Below are 19,629 nucleotides of genomic sequence, written 5' to 3' on the forward strand. Positions count from 1 at the left end.
ACAGAGTCCCGCCAGCGCCGTTCACCCCTGGTCGCTGCTGGCGGGAACTCTGCGCGGAGGGTCGTGGGGGCGGCTTGTGAGGCGGGGAAAAGTGATCCTTCACCGGGAGGGGCCTGCGATGACGTCTGGCCAGCGATCAGGGCCCACCAATCGGTGGGCCGGCCTCTTCCCCCCCCCCCCCCAGGCCTACATCCCTGCGCGGCGGGCCCCTGAACACCGACGCCATGTTGAGTCGGGGCCGGCTCGGCCCAACTGCGCGGCGCCCATTTGGCGCCGGGAAGGGAGGCTGGAGCGGCATGAACCATTCCAGTGCCGTGCTGGCCCCCTGTGGGGGACAGAATCAGTCGTACCCGGGCCCGTTTCACGCCGTCGTGAAACGCGACGGCGTTCACGACGGCGCAAACATTTGGTCTCCATTTTGGAGAATTGCCCCCGATGTAATTTTGAAAAGGAGTTTTTATTGCACTTTTTAGTGCTAAGACATTAAAGAACAGACACAAAACAAGCTTTCTTGTAAGTTTAAATCTATTTATCACAACACCCAAAGCATAAATGCAACAATATGGACTCTGCAAACACACAGACACACACACACTAAAGAAAGGATGATTGTTAAAGGTTCAACATCCACTTAAATTATTTGAAGGGTTAAAAAAAGGAAACAGGTCACTTATTTACACTGCACTTAAGATGGTGGCTGAAATATTACAGACCTGAAAGATTCTCTCCTGCTTCTTTGAAGAAAATGAAGGCTGGAAGTTTCTGGTTTTTCAGGCAGCTATGGTCAAGCCAATGTAATGAAGAAATGTAATCCTGCAGGAAAAATGAATAACTCCAGTTCTAAGGTAACCTTATGCTGGGCAAGCGATGGCTTCCCATCCCAGACTTCATATCCCAGACTGACCTGCTAGGCTGTCCTTATAGATTAATAAGGTGTTGTCTATCTCTAACCCAGTTTCAGTCATGTGATACCAGTATTGATGTTCACACAATGGGTTGACAGCAGATGGGATTGACGCACAATTGGGAGTAAATTATATCCTACCAACATTCCAGCCAGGATTAGCCTCCAAAGTGTCTTAATAAAAATCCTGTCTTCATGGGGCCAGCGGGTCAGGCAGCCATTGTCATTTTAAGTCCCTTCCACTGAAATGATAATAATAATCGCTTATTATCACAAGCAGGCTTCAATGAAGCTACTGTGAAAAGCTGCTAGTCGCCACATTCTGGCGCCTGTTTAGGGAGGCCGGTACGGGAATTGAACCCGCGCTGCTGCCTTGTTCTGCAAGCCAGCTATTTAACCCACTGTGCTAAACCAGCCCCTATCTTGACCATAGTCTAATTATGGTCCAGAAGGAGGCCATTCAGCCCATTGACTCCATTCTGGTTCTCTTTTTTTTAAATTCTCCTCCATTTTCACATTTTCTCCCACATTTACATCCATCAACGATAAACAATAATCAGCAAGATATGTCAGTCCCCGTAATAACAACAACGATCCCATCTACCCACCAACCCCCAAACCTCAACCCGCATGTTTACATAAACAAATGACAAAAATAAATCAGGGATTACCCGTAGTCACCCTTAATCTTACACATCTCCCACCCCCCCACCCCCCCACCCACCACCCCAGGCCTCAAGCTCCTCCCGTCCACTGCCTCTTGTAAAACTCCTCCCCCTACCCTCAGTTCCTTCCCCCCCAACTTTCCACCCCGGCTAGACCACTTGGACCCTGTTCTGCCAGGCTCCGATGGCCGCAGCCCCTCCCCCCACCTCACTCCCGTTCACTGGCCGGCACACACCGGCCAGTGTGGAGGCCCCCGCCCGGGTCCCTTTCCCACTTGCCCGGCCCCAGGAAAGCCCAAAGATCCCCTTTTAGCACACAAACCCCGCCTATCCACCTACACCCCAAAGAACTCTCATTTCGCGTGAAAGTCCTGTCCCTTCCCTCGTCCAAATATATACCACCTTGGCTCCTTTAATCTCTACACCCGCGCGCAGTGATACAAAAAAGAAGAAAATACAGTCATGAGGTTACATCGGCACATGGCCATTCCTCAGTTTGTCAGTTCTGCCACAGTCCTTCTGCTTTCGCAAACTCCTCCGCTGCTTCCGCCGTTCCAAAATAAAAGTCCCCGAGCTTGTAAGTCACCCTCAGCTTCGCTGGATATACAATGCCGCACCGCACCTTGCTAATGTACAGTGCCCTCTTCACCCGGTTGAAGGCAGCCCGCCTCCTTGCCAGCTCCACCGTAAAGTCCTGGTATACACATATACCAGCTCCAGCCCACTGCACCACCCGCTTCTGCTTGGCCCAGCTCAGGACCTTCTCCTTCACCCTGTACTTACGGAAGCATAGAGTCACTGCCCTTGGCGGCTCACTCGCCTTTGGTACAGGCCTCCACGACCGATGAGCCCGATCCAGTTCATATCGGGAGGGGTCCTCCCCCTTCCCCAGTAGTTTTGCCAGCATCGCGGCAAAATACTCAGTCGGCTTCGGTCCTTCAACTCCTTCGGGCAGCCCCACAGTCCTCAAGTTCTGTCGCCTGGATCTATTTTCCAGGTCTTCCATTTTTCCTCGCAGATCCTTGTTAGTATCCATCACCTTCCGCATCTCTTTGCCCATCGAGGCAAGTTGATCACCGTGCTGCAATAACGTCTCCTTCACTTCCTTCAGCGCCTCCCTTTGCTCTCGCACCTCCGCCACTGCGCTCGCCACCTCCATCCTCACCGGGGAAACCGCCTCCTCCACCAGCACACGCAAAACTTCACTCATCTCCTTCCTCGCCGTCTCCATGCATTTCGCAATCTGTGCCAACTGCTTTTCAAATTCCGCAGCCATCACATTGGTTATTTCTTCAGCCGTAAGCAGTGCGGCCTTCCCTGGTGCTCCAGCCTCCATTTTTCCTGGTGACCCCGCGGTGACCTTTCCACTCCCCGACGGACCTCCAGCTGGTTTTTTTTCGGCCGTTTTTCTGCTCACCCTCGACATTTTTCTTTGTTCTTTTTTTCCTCCTGTGTCTTCTCAGTGCCTCCTCCGTGCCTTCTCCCTTCTTCTGCCGCCTCTGCGGACCCTGGGACCGGGCTTAAAGCCCCGAAATTGCCGTTCCCGAGCGGGGGCTCTCCATTGTGCGGCCGCCTCCCGCCCGCCGTCACCGGAAGTCCCGACTCCATTCTGGTTCTCTGTAGAACAATCCAGTCAATCTCACTCCCCCCACCCTATCCCCGTAAGCATATTTCTCTCAAGTACCCAAACAATTTTCCTTTGAAAATTTAGCAGCACGGTAGCATGGTGGTTAGCACAGTTGCTTCACAGCTCCGGGGTCCCAGGTTCGATTCCCGGCTTGGTTCACTGTCTGTGCAGAGTCTGCACATTCTCCCCGTGTGTGCGTGGGTTTCCTCCGGGTGCTCCGGTTTCCTCCCACAGTCCAAAGACGTGCAGGTTAGGTGGATTGGCCATGCAAAATTGCCCTCAGTGTCCAAAATTTCCCTTAGTGTTGGGTGGGGTAACTGGGTTGTGGGGATAGGGTGGAGGCTTGGGTAGGGTGCTCTTTCAAAGAGCCGGTGTAGACTCGATGGGCCGGGTGGCCTCCTTCTGCACTGTAAATTCTATGATATTCTATGAAAGAATTGTTTAAAGAATTGAGGACTGGAGTATAAAATAGAGAAGTATTGTTGCCATTGTATCGGGTGTTGGTGAGACCACAATTGGAGTATTGTATCCAGTTTTGGTCTCCTTATTTGAGGAAGGATGTGGTGGCATAGGAGGCAGTTCAGAGGAAGTTCACCAGATTGATTCAGGGGATGAAGGGATTGGTGTATGAGGAGAGATTAAACAGTTTGGGTTTACACTCGCTGGAGTTTAGAAGGAAGAGAGGGGATCTGATCAAGGTGTATAAAATACTAAAAGGGATTGATACAGTAAATGTATACCAAATGTTTCCCCTTATGGGACAACCTAGAACAAGAGGTCACAGATATAGGTTGAGAGGCGGTAAATTTAGAACTGAAATGAGGAGGCACTACTTCTCGCAGAGGGTGGTGAATTTGTGGAACTCTCTGCCCCATAGTGCGGTGGAGTCAGAATTGTTAAATGGTTTCAAGAGGGAGATAGATATATTTCTGATTTTAAAGATGGGTTAAAGGGATATGGAGAACAGGTAGGGAATGGGTTTGAGACAAGGAAGAGATCAGCCATGATCTGATAGAATGGTGGAGCAGGCCTGAGGGGCTGAATTGCCGACTTCTGCTCCTATGTTCCTGTTATCTTGACTTCCATCACTCTTGTCCTGTCCAAAACTGAGTGTCCCTCAGACTTTCTACCATCAGCTAACGGGAACACCTCTTTGTCTACTTTATAGAAACTTGTACAATTCGAAGGAGAACAAGCACAGCTTCACCAACCTAACCTTGGAGCTAAAATCTCTCATCTCGGGAACCATTCTGGTTAATTCTTCCCTGCGCCCTCTTAAGAATCTCCGCATCTTTCCTAAAGTGTAGTGACCAGAATTGAATGCAATACCTCTAAGTATGGCCGAACCAAAGGTTCACATAACTTGTATTGATGAATCCCATCTGTTTTGCTAACTACTTTTCCTGTGTGCTCTGCCACCTACAAAGGTTCATGCACTTGAACCTCCAAGTCCCTCTGTCCCTGTACAGAATCTAGAACTGTGCCATTTATTCAAAATTGCCTTCTGCCAAAACGCATCACCTCGCACTTCTCCATCTTAAATTCCACATGCCACTTCACTGCCCATACTGCTAGCTGATCCATGTCCTGTCGCAGTACAATTGGTATCACTCTCACGGTTTGCCACACCTCCAAGTTTGGTATGTTTGAATTATTTTTGGACTTTTGAAATATGTTCCCATGAATGATGTTTTGAAGTGACATACTATTATATAACAAGGGCCTTCAGGTGGGATGAAAGCACCCAGCAGAGTACAAAACAAGAAAAGGCCCTTTAATTCACCCACTTCGCTTCTCGGCCATGTATAATCTGCTCTGACTAAGGCTTTACCCTACTCCTCAGGCAACCTTCTCCATAAATACACTGATGGTTCTAACTTAATACTTGCACTAATTTGAGTGGCTAATAGTGAAACTATGACTTCCGATGGTGGCCATAGAGGAGTAGGTTGCACATTTGATAGCTCCCGCCTGTAACGGACTTTTGGACCTTTTCCCCCAGGTTTTTTTCGGATTTTATGCGATAAATTAGTGAAGAGTGAGACAGTAAGGAGAAATCCCCCTCCGGTGTGTGGAGAATTAGACCAGAAGTGGCCGTGTGAGAAGACAAAGTCCTATAAGGGAGAAGCAAGCAGAGCTGGTAACATGGGACAGCCTGGCGGAGGGCAAGGGCCGCGGGGAGACGGCACAGTGGGCGACGAAGCAGCTGGTGAAGTTTTTCGAGGATTGCTTCGCCAAGCTGAAGAAGGACATGCTGGACCCGATTAAGGCTTCGATTGATCAAGTGGTTCAGAATCAGGAAACCCACGGGAGAGCGATCCAGGAGGTCGAACAAAAGTTGTCCGAGCATGAGGAGTATATAACCGTGTTGGAAAGCAAGGTGGAGATGATGAACGACCGCCAGAAAAGAATGCAGGAGAAGCTGGAGGACCTGGAGAATAGGTCCAGAGGCAGAATCTCAGAATTGTCGGCCTCCCTGAAGGCAGTGAGGGATCGGATGAGAGGGCCTATGTGACGGACATGTTGGAGAAGTTGATGGGGGCTGGGGCGTTCCCTCGACCCCTTGAATTGGACAGAGCCCACAGAGCCCTCGCGAGGAAGCCCAGAGCGAACGGGCCGCCTGTCATAATATGCACCCATGCACATCATGAGGTAAAAACAGGCAGTGACAGACACCCAGGTTAGCCAATCAGCATACAGGACAGAACACAACCAATCACCAGACAGAACACCAGAGGGGGCTTCCAACTATAAAACACACGAGGCATCTCTTTCCGCTGGTGACAACTGTAGTGACAGTCAGAGTGTGTATATCAGTCAGCACTGTCTACACGTGGATCATAGTTAGCCTGGTCTGGTAAGTTAGAGTTAGTACACTTAGAGTAGTAGAGTGTCAACCCACAACCAGCCGTGTGCATTGTTACAGAAGTTCAATAAATCGTATTGAACCAATGCCTACGTTTGGTATATGCTTTACCGTTCATCGCATCCTGTTGCAGTCCGTGTTACCCCAGGGTGAATAACACGACATGATACCAGGAGTCTACTTCATCTAAGTAATTTACCTTGAATAATTCAGTGACGCCCAGCAAGTGCCTTCCAGCGGCATGGAGAAGATCCAGGCCCATCCACAGCTCCGGATCTCCGGAAATCTCGGCGCCAACTGGCGGGTCTTCAAGCAGAAATTCAGTCTGTACATTGAGGCCTCGGGCCTCGAGGATGCGTCCGACGCCAGAAAAATCGCGCTGCTCCTATCGATTGCGGGGGACCAGGCCATCCAAATCTTCAATTCGCTCACTTTTGCCGATGGCGAGGACAAGACCAAGTTCCAGACCGTGTTAGCCAAATTCGACAGTCACTGTGAAGTCGAAACGAACGAGAGCTTTGAGCGCTATGTCTTCCAGCAACGCCTTCAGGGTAAGGATGAGCCTTTCCAATCCTCTCTAACTCATCTCCGCAATCCTGCAACTACGGTGACACCGCTGATTCCCTCATCAGGGATCAGATCGTGTTTGGGGTCCACTCTGACGCCCTGCGGGAGCAGCTCCTAAAAATAAAAAACAAGACCCTGCCACTAGCCATCGAGATGTGTAAAGTGCATGAACAGGCGAAAGGGTGCTACTCCCACCTTAAATTGGCAGAACAGGACCAACATGCCTCCCACGAGGCAGAGAGTGTACAGGCCATCGCCCGAATGCGGCGCCTTAGCATCGATGAAGGCGGCCATTTCACGCGTTTTTCCCGGGGTCCCACGCATGCGCACCACAGACGGGAGAACGAAGCGGCCGAAGACCACACTGCACAGGTGCGAGCGGCGCTGACTGCACTGCGCATGTGCGACGACGCACGGAGCGTTACGACGTCATGACGTGCCCGAACTGCGGCACCGCCCACTTAAAGCAGCAATGCCCTGCAAGAGGCAGGCAATGTTTAAATTGTGGGAAGCCTGGCCATTGTGCAGCCTTGCGCAGATCTGCACCTCCGATCGTGGGCCGAGTTTGAAGTGTGCAGCAAGCGCTGCTGGATTCGGAACCTGGTAACACCGCGGATCCAGAGGACGACTGCCTGGAGCCCCCATTTCGTGTGGGCATCATTACCACGTATGACAAGGCCTCCTCAAATTCAGCAACACGCCTACCCATCCTCAACATGGATTCTGCGGACGAATGGCGTGCTGTCGTACTTGTCAACCAATGCAGCATCCGGTTCAAGCTGGACTCTGGTGCTTCAGCCAATCTCATATCTCAAGCAGATCTTGCTCGCATCCAAAGGCAGCCAGAAATTCTTCCGCCGGCCTGCCAGCTGCTTGATTATAATGGCAATGCCATTACTGCGTTAGGGTCTTGTCACCTGCATGTCTCCAACAAGGCCATCAAAGCCACTCTGCGATTCGAAATCGTCAAGCCTGACAAGGCTTCCCTGCTTGGTGCCCATGCATGCAAGCTACTCAATCTCGTCCAGCGCGTACATGCCATGTCCTCTGCCAATATGAATCTTCAGGCTGACATTGACAAAATCCTGTCACAATACCCGGATGTGTTCAGTGGGATGGACACGCTGCCGTACCGCTACAAAATCTTACTCAGGCCTGATGCCATGCCTGTGATCCATGCACCACGCCGGGTGCCGGCTCCTCTGAAGGACCATTTAAAGGCGCAGCTGCAGGAGCTCCAAGATCAGGGTATAATCTCTAAAGTGACGGAACCGACTGACTGGGGCAGCTCGATGGTCTGTGTGAAGAAGTCCTCTGGAGAACTGCACATATGTATAGATCCCAAGGATCTTAACCGAAACATAATGCGGGAACACTCCCCGATCCCGAAGCGGGAGGAGCTAACCAGTGAGATGGCACATGCCAATTTCTTCACGAACCTCGATGCATTGCGTGGCTTCTGGCAGATACAACTGGATGAGTCTAGCAGGAAGCTCTGCACGTCTAATATACCTTTCGGAAGGTACTGTTACAACCACATGCCGTTTGGTATTGTTTCAGCCTCTGAAATCTTTCACAGGATCATGGAACAGATGCTGGAGGGCATTGAGGGTGTGCGAGTTTATGGTGATGATGTCATTATATGGTCCATGACCCCAGAGGAACACATATCTCGCCATGACTCCCACTGAGCAGAGGTATGTTCAGATAGAGAAAGAGTGCCTGGGCCTCCTCACCGGTATTGTAAAGTTCCATGATTATGTCTACGGTCTTCCAACCTTCACAGTAGAGACTGACCACAGACCCCTAGTCCCTATCATTCACAAGGACGTGAATGACATGACGCCCAGGCTTCAGCGCATTCTCCTTCGACTCCACAGGTATGATTTCGAATTGGTTTACGCACCGGGCAAGGAGCTAATCATTGCGGATGCCATGTCTCGCACCATCACCTCGCCCTGTGAACAGGTCGACTTCATCCACCAAATTGAGGCACAGGTGCAACTGTGTGCCAGCAACCTCCCGGCCTCAGACGAACGAGTCGTCAACATTCGAGAAGAGACTGCCAAGGACCCTCTTCTGCAGCAAGTCATACATCACCTTGCAAATGTTTGGCAGAAAGGGCAATGCCCCTAGTTCTTTAATGTCAAGGATGACCTAACAGTTGTCGAGGGCATCCTCCTCAAGCTGGATCGTATCGTTATTCCTCGCAGCCTCCAGAGCTTAGTGCTTAAACAGATCCACGAGGGGCACCTCGGTATCGAGAAATGCAGGCGCAGGGCCCGGCAGGCTGTCTATTGGCCTGGCATCAACGAGGACATATCCAACATGGTCCTCAATTGTGCGACTTGCCAGTGTTTCCAGCCTGCTCAGCCCAAAGAAACACTCCAGCAACACGAGATTGTGACCTCTCCATGGTCTAAGGTGGAAATCGACCTTTTTCCCGCCAATGGGCGTGGCTACGTGCTTATAATTGACTACTTCTCGAGTTACTCCGTAGTGATGAAACTGTCTGACCTCACATCAAGGACTGTCAACAAGGCCTGCAAGGAGACATTTGCCAGGCATGGTATTCCGCTCACGGCCATGAGCGACAACGGTCCCTGCTTCTACAGCCAAGTGTGGTCCAACTTTGCGAAGCTATACCAGTTCAAGCACATCACCTCGAGCCCGCATTACCCGCAATCTAATGGGAAGGTCGAAAAAGGGGCCCATATCGTGAAGCAACTGCTCTGCAAGGCTGCGGACTCAGCTTCTGACTGTAACCTCGCGCTCCTGGCGTACAAGGCAACCCCTCTGTCCACCAGTTTGTCTCCGGCACAACTCCTTATGAATCGTGACCTGCGGACGACTGTTCCGGCCATTCATTTACCTGACCTGGATCACCTCCCAGTGCTGCAAAAGGTGCAGCAACTCAGAAACCGGCAAAAGCTGACATAGAATGCTCATGCTACTGATTTGCCTGTGCTCTCTCCGGAAGATGCTGTTCGCATCAAGTTGCCTGGTGGAGATTGGTCAGCTCCAGCTGTTGTTGTTCGACAGGCTGCTCCCAGGTCATTCGTGGTTCGCATGGCTGATGGATCCATTGTCAGGCGCAACAGAAGGGCACTACGCAAACTTACCTGCCCACCACCGGATCTCACGTTCCCAGCTGTCGTTCTGCCTTTTCCGGACACCTCGCTCCATGAGGCCACCAATCTGGCTGCAATCCCGCCTGTCAAGGCACCTTTGTCCCCACCTCCACCTCTCAGGCGGTCGACAAGGATCCGACGCCAGCCCCAGAGATTGGACTTATAAATATTTCCTTTGTACATATTATTCTTTATCTGCACTCTAGACACCTTACATGTACATATGCATTCACTCGCCATTTGCTGGAAATAGTTATATCTGTAAATATGTCGTCTATGCTCTCAGCAACCGACAAATTTTTTTTGAAAAGGGGAATGTCATAATATGCACCCATGCACATCATGAGGTAAAAACAGGCAGTGACAGACACCCAGGTTAGCCAATCAACATACAGGACAGAACACAACCAATCACCAGACAGAACACCAGAGGAGGGCTTCCAACTATAAAACACACGAGGCATCAGCACTCTGCCTCTTTCCACTGGTGATAACTGGAGTGACAGTCAGGTTGTATATATCAGTCAGCACCTTCTACACATGGATCAGAGCTAGCCTGAACTAGTAAGTTAGAGTTAGTACATTTAGAGTAGTAGAGTGTCAACCCACAGCCAGCAGTGTTCATTGTTACAGAAGTTCAATAAATCGTATTGAACCAATGCCTACGTTTGGTGTGTGCTTTACCGTTCATCGCATCCTGTTGCAGTCCGTGTTACCCCAGGGTGAATAACACGACACCGCCGATGGCCACGGTGGTATGTTTTCACCGTTTTATGGACAAGGAACTCGTTTGCGGTGGGCCAAGAAAGAACGGAGCAGCAAGTGGGAGAACTGTGAGTTGTGCATCTATCAGGACCTGGGAGCGGATTTGGCCAAGAGGCGAGCTGGGTTCAATCGGGCAAAAATGACCCTCTTTAAGAAGGAGGTGAAGTTCGGGATGCTGTACCCAGCCCGTCTGTGGGTCACACATGAGGAACGGGACTTCTACTTTGAAACGCCAGACAAAGTATGGACCTTTAATAAAGAAATGAAGCTCGAGGCGAATTAAAAGACACTTAAGCCTTGGAGAAGTACTGTGGCAGCGATTTGTGCTGCTGGATTGTATAAATTTAAGTAGCTCTATGTGAAATAATGGGCTGTGTGTATGGTTAAAGGTTGATCTGTCTTGCAGGGATCTTGTTAGAGTGTGTGGGGGGGGGGGGGGGCTTTGAATTTAGTTCTGCTTTTTGGGTGACTATTTTTCTAAAGTGACTGTTTCTTCACTGTTTTTTCTGTTGTTTGTTTACTGGGGAATGTGATGCTTTTAAAATGTTTATTCATGTGGGGGGGAGAGAAGAGAGTACAATAGGGAGACAGACTGCTTGGTGCCAGGGGCGGGAGCTATCGAGTCAACATGGGTCAGCTGACTCTTGGAAGCGCGGTAGGGGGTGAGCAGGTGTTAAGTTGGAGCTTGACTTGGGGGATTAGGTTTCTAGTTGCTAGGCGAGGAGGGAGGGGGGTGCTGCTTTGCTGACAGGGGAGGAACTGTTACGAAGGGACAAATGGGAGTTCGGGAACAGCGACAGCCCAAATGGGGACTCGAGGAAGCGGAGGGTGTGAGCTCGAGGCTGGCCTAAAAAGGGTGATGACTAGTCGGCAGGGGGTGGGGGGGGGGGCATTGGAAGCCCCCCCCGTCCAGGCTGATCACATGGAACGTGAGAGGACTGAATGGGCCAGTCAAGAGGGCTTGCATGTTCGTGCATTTGAGGGAACTGAAGGCGGACGTGGCAATGCTACAAGAGACACACCTAAAGGTTACAGACCAGACGAGATTGAGGAAGGGGTGGATTAGTCAAGTGTTCCACTCAGGACTGGACTCAAAGACCAGGGGGGTAGCGATCTTGATCAGCAAACGAGTGGCATTGGAGGCAGGGGGAATCGTGTCAGACAAGGGGGGTAGGTACATAATGGTGAGTGGGAAGCTGGAGGGGTTGCGAGTGGTACCTGTGACCTCTATGCTCCAAATTGGGACGACGTGGAATTTATGAGGCAGATGTTAGGTAAGATCCCAGAATTAGAGTCACATAACCTGATCATGGGAAGGGACTTCAACACAGTCATTGATCCGGAATTGGACCGGTCAAAATCTAGGACAGGGAGGAGGCCGGCTGCGGCAAAGGAATTGAAGGGTTTTATGGAACAGATGGTGGGAGTAGACCCATGGAGGTTTGCACAGCTGAGGACAAAGGAGTTTTCCTTTTTTTCACATGTCCACAAGGTATACTCTCGCATCGACTTTTTTGTTCTGAGCAGGGCGCTAATGCAGAAGGTGGTGGGTACTGAGTATTCGGCAATTGCAGTGTCGGATCATGTCCCGCACTGGGTGGATCTATGGGTTAGTGTGGAGAGAGGGCAACGCCTGCTTTGGAGATTGGATGTGGGGTTGCTAGCGGACGAAGTTCCATCCAGAAGTACCTGGAAACAAATGATACTGGGGAGGTCTCTGCAGCGATGGTCTGGGAAACTTTGAAGGCAGTAGTCAGAGGGGAATTAATCTCGATATGGGCCCACAGAGAAAAGGTGGAATGGGCTGAGAGGGATAGATTAGTGGAGGAGATACTCCAGGTGGACAGGAGATACTCGGAGGCCCCGGACGCAGGGCTACTGAGGGAGCGGCAGAGGTTACAGTTGGAGTTTGGGTTGTTGACCACAGGGAAAGCAGTGGAACAGTTCAGGAAGGCAAGGGGGACGATCTATGAGTACGGGGAAAAGGCAAGCAGAATGTTGGCGCACCAGCTCAGGAAAGAGAGGCGGCCAGGGAGATAGGTAAAGTAAAGAGTAGAGACGGGAATACTGGGCGGAATTCTCCGGAAACGTCGTGATGTCCGCCGACTGGCGCCCAAAACGGCGCAAATCAGACGGGCATCGCTCGAATGCTCCGCATCTTTGGGGGCCGAGCCCCAACCTTGAGGTGCTAGGTCGGCGGCGGACGAATTTCCGCCCCGCCAGCTGGTGGAAAAGGCCTTTGGTGCCCCGCCAGCTGGCGCGGAAATGACATCTCCGGGCGGTGCATGCGCGGGAGCGTCAGCAGCCGCTGACAGCTTCCCACGCATGCGCAGTGGAGGGAGTCTCTTCTGCCTCCGCCATGGTGGAGACCATGGCGGAGGCGGAAGGGAAAGAGTGCCCCCAGGGCACAGGCCCGCCCGCGGATCGGTGGGCCCCGATCGCGGGCCAGGCCACCGTGGGGGCACCCCCCGGAGCCAGATCGCCCCGCGCCCCCCCCCAGGACCCCGGAGCCCGCCCGCGCCGCCTTGTCCCGCCGGTAAGGTAGGTGGTTTAATTTACGCCGGTGGGACAGGCATTTTAGCGGCGGGACTTCGGCCCATCCGGGCCGGAGAATCGCGCGGGGGGGCCCGCCAACCGGCGCGGCGCGATTCCCGCCCCCGCCGAATCTCAGGTGCCGGAGACTTCGGCAACCGGCGGGGGCGGGATTCACGCCAGCTCCCGGCGATTCTCCGACCCGGCGGGGGGTCGTAGAATCTCGCCCACTGTCCTGAACCCAGCGGGTGTGAACGAGGTGTTTCAGGACTTTTACAGTAAATTATATGAGTTGGAACCCCCGGCTGTGGTGGAGGGGATGAGGCAATTTCTGGATCAGTTGAGGTTCCCGAGGGTGGAGGAGGACCTGGTGGAGGGGCTGGGTGTCCCAATTGAGATTGAGGAAATAATCAAGGGGCTGGAGGACACGCAGTAGGGCAAAGCCCCGGGGCCTGATGGCTACCCGGTGGAATTCTATAAGAAGTTTTCAGAGATTTTGAGCCCATTGCTGGTGAGGACATTTAACGAAGCAAGAGAGAAGGGAGTCCTCCCCCCAACAATGTCGCAGGCCTCGATTTCATTGATCCTGAAATGGGAGAAGTTCCAGAACAATACGGGTCATACAGGCCGATTTCTCTACTGAATGTGGATGCCAAACTGCTGGCTAAGATACTGGCCACAAGGATAGAGGACCTTGTCCCGGGGGTGATAGGGGAAGATCAGACGGGATTTGTAATGGGCAGGCAACTCAAGGCCAAAGTTCGAAGGCTTTTAGATGTTATTTTGATGCCCTCAGAAGGAGGGGAGGAGAAGGTGGTGGTAGCGATGGATGCGGAGAAGGCTTTTGATCGGGTGGAGTGGAATTACCTGTGGGAGGCGCTGGGAAGGTTTGGGTTTGGTGAGGGCTTTATTGACTGGGTGCGGTTGCTCTATCAGGCACCAGTAGCGAGTGTGCGTACGAACCGGCTGAGGTCGGGGTATTTTAAACTACACCGAGGGATTAGGCAAGGGTGTCCCCTCTCCCCGTTACTGTTTGCTCTGGCCATAGAGCCATTGGCCATGGCATTAAGAGCCTCTAGGAACTGGAAAGGGCTGGTTCGGTGGGGGGGGGGCGGTTTGGAGCACCGGGTCTCGCTCTACGCAGATGACCTGCTCTTGTACATTGCGGACCCGTTGGAGAGAATGGAGGAAGTAATGCGAATCTTGGGGGAATTTGGAAATTTTTCGGGGTATAAATTGAACATGGGGAAAAGCAAGATGTTTGCAATCCTGCAAGTGTACAGGAGAAGAGACTGGGAGAGCTGCCGCTTATAATGGTAGGGAAGAGCTTTCGATATCTGGGAATCCAGGTGGCCCGGAAATGGGAGGGACTACACAAGTTAAATCTATCCCGGTTGGTAGATCAAATGGAAGGGGACTTTTAAGAGATGTGACATGCTCCCGCTATCACTGGCGAGGAGGGTACAGAGCGTGAAAATGACGGTCCTCCCCAGATTTCTGTTTGTCTTTCAGTGCCTCCCCATCTTCATCCCTATGGCCTTTTTCAAGCGGGTGAATAAGATTATTTCGGGCTTTGTGTGGGCGAGTAAAACCTTTGGAGTGTCGGAATATCCGGTCGTTCAGGGGGCGAAAGAGGCCGCCGTCTTGGCCTTTGCCTCCCTGGTAGCCGGAGACGGATCTTGTGAAGAAAGTGTTGCTGGAGTGCAGTAGGCGGGAGGGTGGGTTGGCGTTGCAATTACTACTGGGCGGCTAATATAGCCATGATTAGGAAGTGGGGAGTGGGGGAGGGGTCGGCATGGGAGTGGATGAAGGCAGCGTCATGTAAAGACACCAGTCTGGGAGCATTGGTAATGGCATTTCTGCCGTTCTTGTCGGCCCGATACTCAACAAGTCCGGTGGTAATGGTGGCTCTGAGGTTCTGGGGGCAATGGAGGAGATATACGGAGTGGAGGGAGCATCGATTTGGACCCCGATTCATAAAAAACACAGGTTTTGTACCGGGTAGGCTGGATGGCGGGTTCCGGATTTGGCAGAGGACAGGAATTAGAAGGATGGGGGAATCTCTTTATAGATGGGAGCTTTCTCAGCTTGAAAGCTTTGGAGGATAAATTTAAATTGCCAGCAGGGAATGGTTTTAGGTATTTGCAAGTGTGTGAGACTTCCTGAGAAAACAGGTGCCGGCCTTTCCGCTGCTGCCACCATGGGGAATACAGGACAGAGTAGTTTCCAGTACCTGGGTGGGAGAGGGGAAGGTATCGGATATTTACCAGGAGCTTTTGGAGGCGGAGGAAACTCCGGTGGAGGAGCTTATGGGCAAGTGGGAAGACGAGCTAGGAGGAGAGATAGAGGCGGATGCCCTAAGCAGGGTTAATTCCTCATCATCATGCGCCAGGCTTAGCTTGATACAATTTAAGGTAGCCCACCGGGCACAAATGACAGTGGCTAGGATGAGTAAGTTCTTCGGAGTAGAGGATAGGTGTGTGCGGGAAGCCCAGCAAATCATGTCCACATGTTTTGGGCATGCCCGAAGCTTAGAGGGTTTTGGCAGGACTTTGCTCAGGCAATGTCCACGGTGCTAAAAATATAGGTGGTGCCGAGTCTGGAGGTAGCGATCTTTGGAGTGTCGGAATATCCGGTAGTTCAGGGGGCGGAAGAGGCCGCCGTCTTGGCCTTTGCCTCCCTGGTAGCCGGAGACGGATCTTGTTAATGTGGAGGGACTCGAAGCCCCCGAGTGTCGAGACCTGGGTTAGTGACATGGCTGGGTTTCTCAGTCTCGAGAAAATAAAGTTCACCGTAACAGGGTCAATGTTAGGGTTCACCCGGAGGTGACAGCTGTTCGTCGACTTTCTCGGGGAAAATTAAAATGTCAGCCGATGCAGTATTCCAAAGGGGGGGTGGTGCGGGTGGATTGTTGTTGTATGGTTGAGGTGCATGAAGATTGGGCTGGGGGGGGAAATGTTTATTTTACATTGTTGATGTCATTGTTTATGTTACTGTTATAAAAATTTTCAAATACCTTAATAAAATATTATTTTTTAAAAAATAATGAAACTATCCAATTTGACACAATTTTTTGTCCCATTTATTTCAGCAGGTCAAATTCATTTTGTTCATATCTGGTTTCTTTCCAGAGATAATCCCAACCCATAGGAATCATTGCATTTCCATGGTATCTATATTTATACTTGCCCTATAAATTTCAGTTCTAATCCTGACCCGATATTCAAATTTTCTTTTTAAATGGGTTAGTTCACCAAGATCTCGGTGTTTTTTCTGACAAGCCAGTTCCACATGCAAAATAACTTGGCTGTATACAGCATCTTAACATAGTTAACCATCCCAAGATGCATCACAGGGGCATTATCTTCGACAAAAGTTAGCATCCATAAGACCATAAGACATAGGAGCAGAATTAGGCCACTCGACCCATCGAGTCTGCTCCGCCATTCAATCATGGCTGTTATTTTGATCATCCCCATTCTCCTGCCTTCTCCGCATAACCCCTGATCCCCTCATTATTCAAGAACCTTTCTATCTCTGTCTTAGTGACACTCGGTTATTTGACCTCCACAGCCTTCTGCGGCAAAGAGTTCCACAGATTCACCACCCCCTGGCTGAAGAAATTCCTCCTCATCTCTGTTTTAAATGATCTTCCCTTTAGTCAGAGATGGTGTCCTCTGGTTCTAGTTTCCCCAACAATTTGAAACACCCTCTCTACGTCCACTCTATCCAAGCCTCGCAGTATCCTGTAAGTTTTAATAAGATCCCCCTGCATCCTTATAAACGCCACCGAGTACAGACCCAGAGTCCTCAACCGTTCCTCATACGACAGGCTCTTCATTCCAGGGATCATTCTTGAGAACCTCCTCTGGTGGTTCGAGCTAAAGAAGGCGTTTGGAGAGATAACCAAAAACTTGCTCCAATGGTAAAATTTTAAAGATTGTTTTAAAGAGGAGAAAGGTCGGATGGCACGGTGAAGCAGTGGTTAGCGCTGCTGCCTCACGGCGCCGAGGACCCGGGTTCAATACTGGCCTCGGGTCACTGTCCGTGTGGAATTTGCACATTCTTCCCGTGCCTGTGTGGGTCTCACCCCCACAACTCAAAGATGTTCAAGGAAGGTGGATTGGCCACGCTAAATTGCCACTTAATTGGAAAGATTTAAGAAAAGCGAGGTAGAGATGGAGAGGGTGAATTCTAAAGTTTTGGATCTTCGCCTAGCTGAAGGCATGGCTGACAATGGGTGAATGAAGACAGTCTGTATTTGGGAAACAGAGTTCTCGTAGTGTTCAAGGAGGTTACAGAAATAAGGAGGATTTAGGTCACGGAGGAAACTCTGTGACAGGGTATCTGAAGGAAAGAAACAGGAGGCAAATTGTTTTACTACTTACGTGCTGTGTCCTTTTTTTCTCTCTCTCTCTGTTTTGTGTGGCGGCACCAAAATGTTAACGGAACAACAGTGTCTGCGGGAGTTTGTTGGGAACCTAGACAGGGTTTTGTTCTCTCTGACTTGCTGGTGGCAGCGCAATTGGTTCATGATTCATTGCTGCATTACTGCGCAGTCAATTTTTTTGTACTCGTTCCAACATCTTGCCAGTAATATTGCTGCATCTTGGTGCCATTGAAAATCTATTTGTGCGGCTTAAAGATCAGTGACAGTCCCCACTGGGACTTCACAAAGCGGAGCCTGAGAATTTGAATGGCCCTAAAGAGCAGAACTTCCTTTCTCTAAGTGGAGCTCTTGTGTCACCAAAATGGAGAGGGGGGTTTCTCATTCAGGTCACTTTGAATTGCAAAAATACTTAAATGAGTGCATGTGGATATTCTTTTCTTCTTATCTTTGATTTTTTTTATTTTGCTGCTTCCTTTGTTCCATAAGTTGTATCCTCAGGATGTTATACCCTTCCAAAAGTTAATGAAGAGTTGGAGCAATTAAGGGAATGACAAAAAAAAATTGCATTGAGCAGAAACTCTGAACAGTATAATGAGCCTTTTTCATTTCAACTGCAAGCTCCAAAAGACAGACAGTACATCAAAGGAATGGGTTTTGCTGCCCCAGTGAATGACTGCTATACAGGGAGTGTAATCTCGTATCAACCAACATGGATATGTGGTTCCCATACAAGGGGAATCTCATTACTCAGTAAAGTGATTGGGATGTAGAACCTGTACTGGATCTGACAAATGCTTAGACGGTGAGGAACCTAATCCTTGATTGGGCCCTGCGTTAGGAGAAAGCTGTCCCCAGTATGCTATGTGAATTGAAAGGTGTATAATAGACGAACAGTATACCAATGGCTGTTTCCATCCAGGGAGGGTACAGTCTGCTTTTTTTTAGTTATTTACTGGAGACTGGGATGTGAACATCGAGGACAGCTTGCTCGCAATACAGGCTTCAAACTCAAATCATTCAGTAGGGGATGTTGATGGGGTTGAGGGAACAACGTCTTGAACCCTGAAGCTGGTGGCACACCCGGTCCTAGCTGAGAGGTTCAAGCCATTCTGCAGTCTCATAAATTCTCCCATCATTATGAAAAGCAGGATCCCACTGCCTTTCCACAGATGTCCAATCACCTGCTCACGAGAGCAATAATAATAATCTTTATTAGTGTCACACGTAAGCTTACATGAACACTGCAATGAAGTTACTGTGAAAATCCCCGGGTTAACATTAGTCATGGCGAAAGGGTAAGGATTTCATAGTGAACAAGCTGCTGCCATCAGTGTAACTGCCCCTCCTCACCAAGTAGGGGAGAATTAAAATCAGGGTCAAGGTTTAGTCGTTTCATTCAGACTCATTGGAGGATTAATGTCTATTTGATAACCAATCAGAACTGATAAAGTGGATAATCCAACTACTAATTATATTTTTCAGTAATGAAAGAGACATTGAATTCCATTAATGCAATTATTTTACAATTTGATAAAAGGCTATAATTAAAAATTATTCGTAATGAACACTATATTATTACAGTCCTTATTTATAAACTGACAGTACCATTTATAATTATCTGCCATGTTATTGAGTACTTCTCTATGAGAACACATAATGGATAATGAATTAAAATGGTCACTGTGAGGTGGATAAAAGATAATCCTCAAAAGGTCATGTGATTTTTTTCCGTTTGTGCAGGTGGTGTGCTCTGTGAAACTATGCAACTTGATTGTATTGTTAAACAATATGCAACTAGTGCAGTCAAATATTGCCACAGTCAGTGCTGAATACATTATTCATTCGAAAGCAGAAACAGCAGCATACTGAACCTGATAAAATGTGACATTTAAATGCTTGGGTATGATCATATTTTTAAAATGGTGATTGGCTCAGACGGTTATGTCTCTTAGTAGAACTCTTGCATTCGAGTTCAAAGGTTGTGAGGTTAAGTCCCACTGTAGAGACAAGGGCAGGGTTTTTAGGCCGCAATGGCGTTAGGAATGGAGGCGAACTGGCGGGCGCTACAAATAGCAGTATCGGCTACGTGACAATGATTCTATGATCGTGTAGAATTCACCTCACGATGGGATGAAGTTTCATTTTCAACCCTCATAATGTTTAAGAAATATTTTAATGTGCG

General features: G+C 49.9%; 1 long non-coding RNA gene across 1 annotated transcript in view; it reads right to left on the reverse strand.

Moving 5' to 3' along the window:
- The window catches only part of LOC140425809 (uncharacterized), a 42,633-nt gene extending 25,091 nt beyond the window's left edge, over window positions 1–17,542 (reverse strand). Inside the window, exons 1-2 of the long non-coding RNA XR_011948022.1 lie at window positions 17,446–17,542; window positions 714–813 (exon numbers count right to left, since the gene is read on the reverse strand). This is a non-coding gene — a long non-coding RNA (uncharacterized lncRNA). The remainder of the gene's footprint in view (window positions 1–713; window positions 814–17,445) is intronic.
- Window positions 17,543–19,629: the final 2,087 nt, after the last annotated feature.

Source organism: Scyliorhinus torazame, chromosome 6, assembly GCF_047496885.1.
Source record: "Scyliorhinus torazame isolate Kashiwa2021f chromosome 6, sScyTor2.1, whole genome shotgun sequence".
Classification (NCBI taxonomy): Eukaryota; Metazoa; Chordata; class Chondrichthyes; order Carcharhiniformes; family Scyliorhinidae; genus Scyliorhinus; species Scyliorhinus torazame.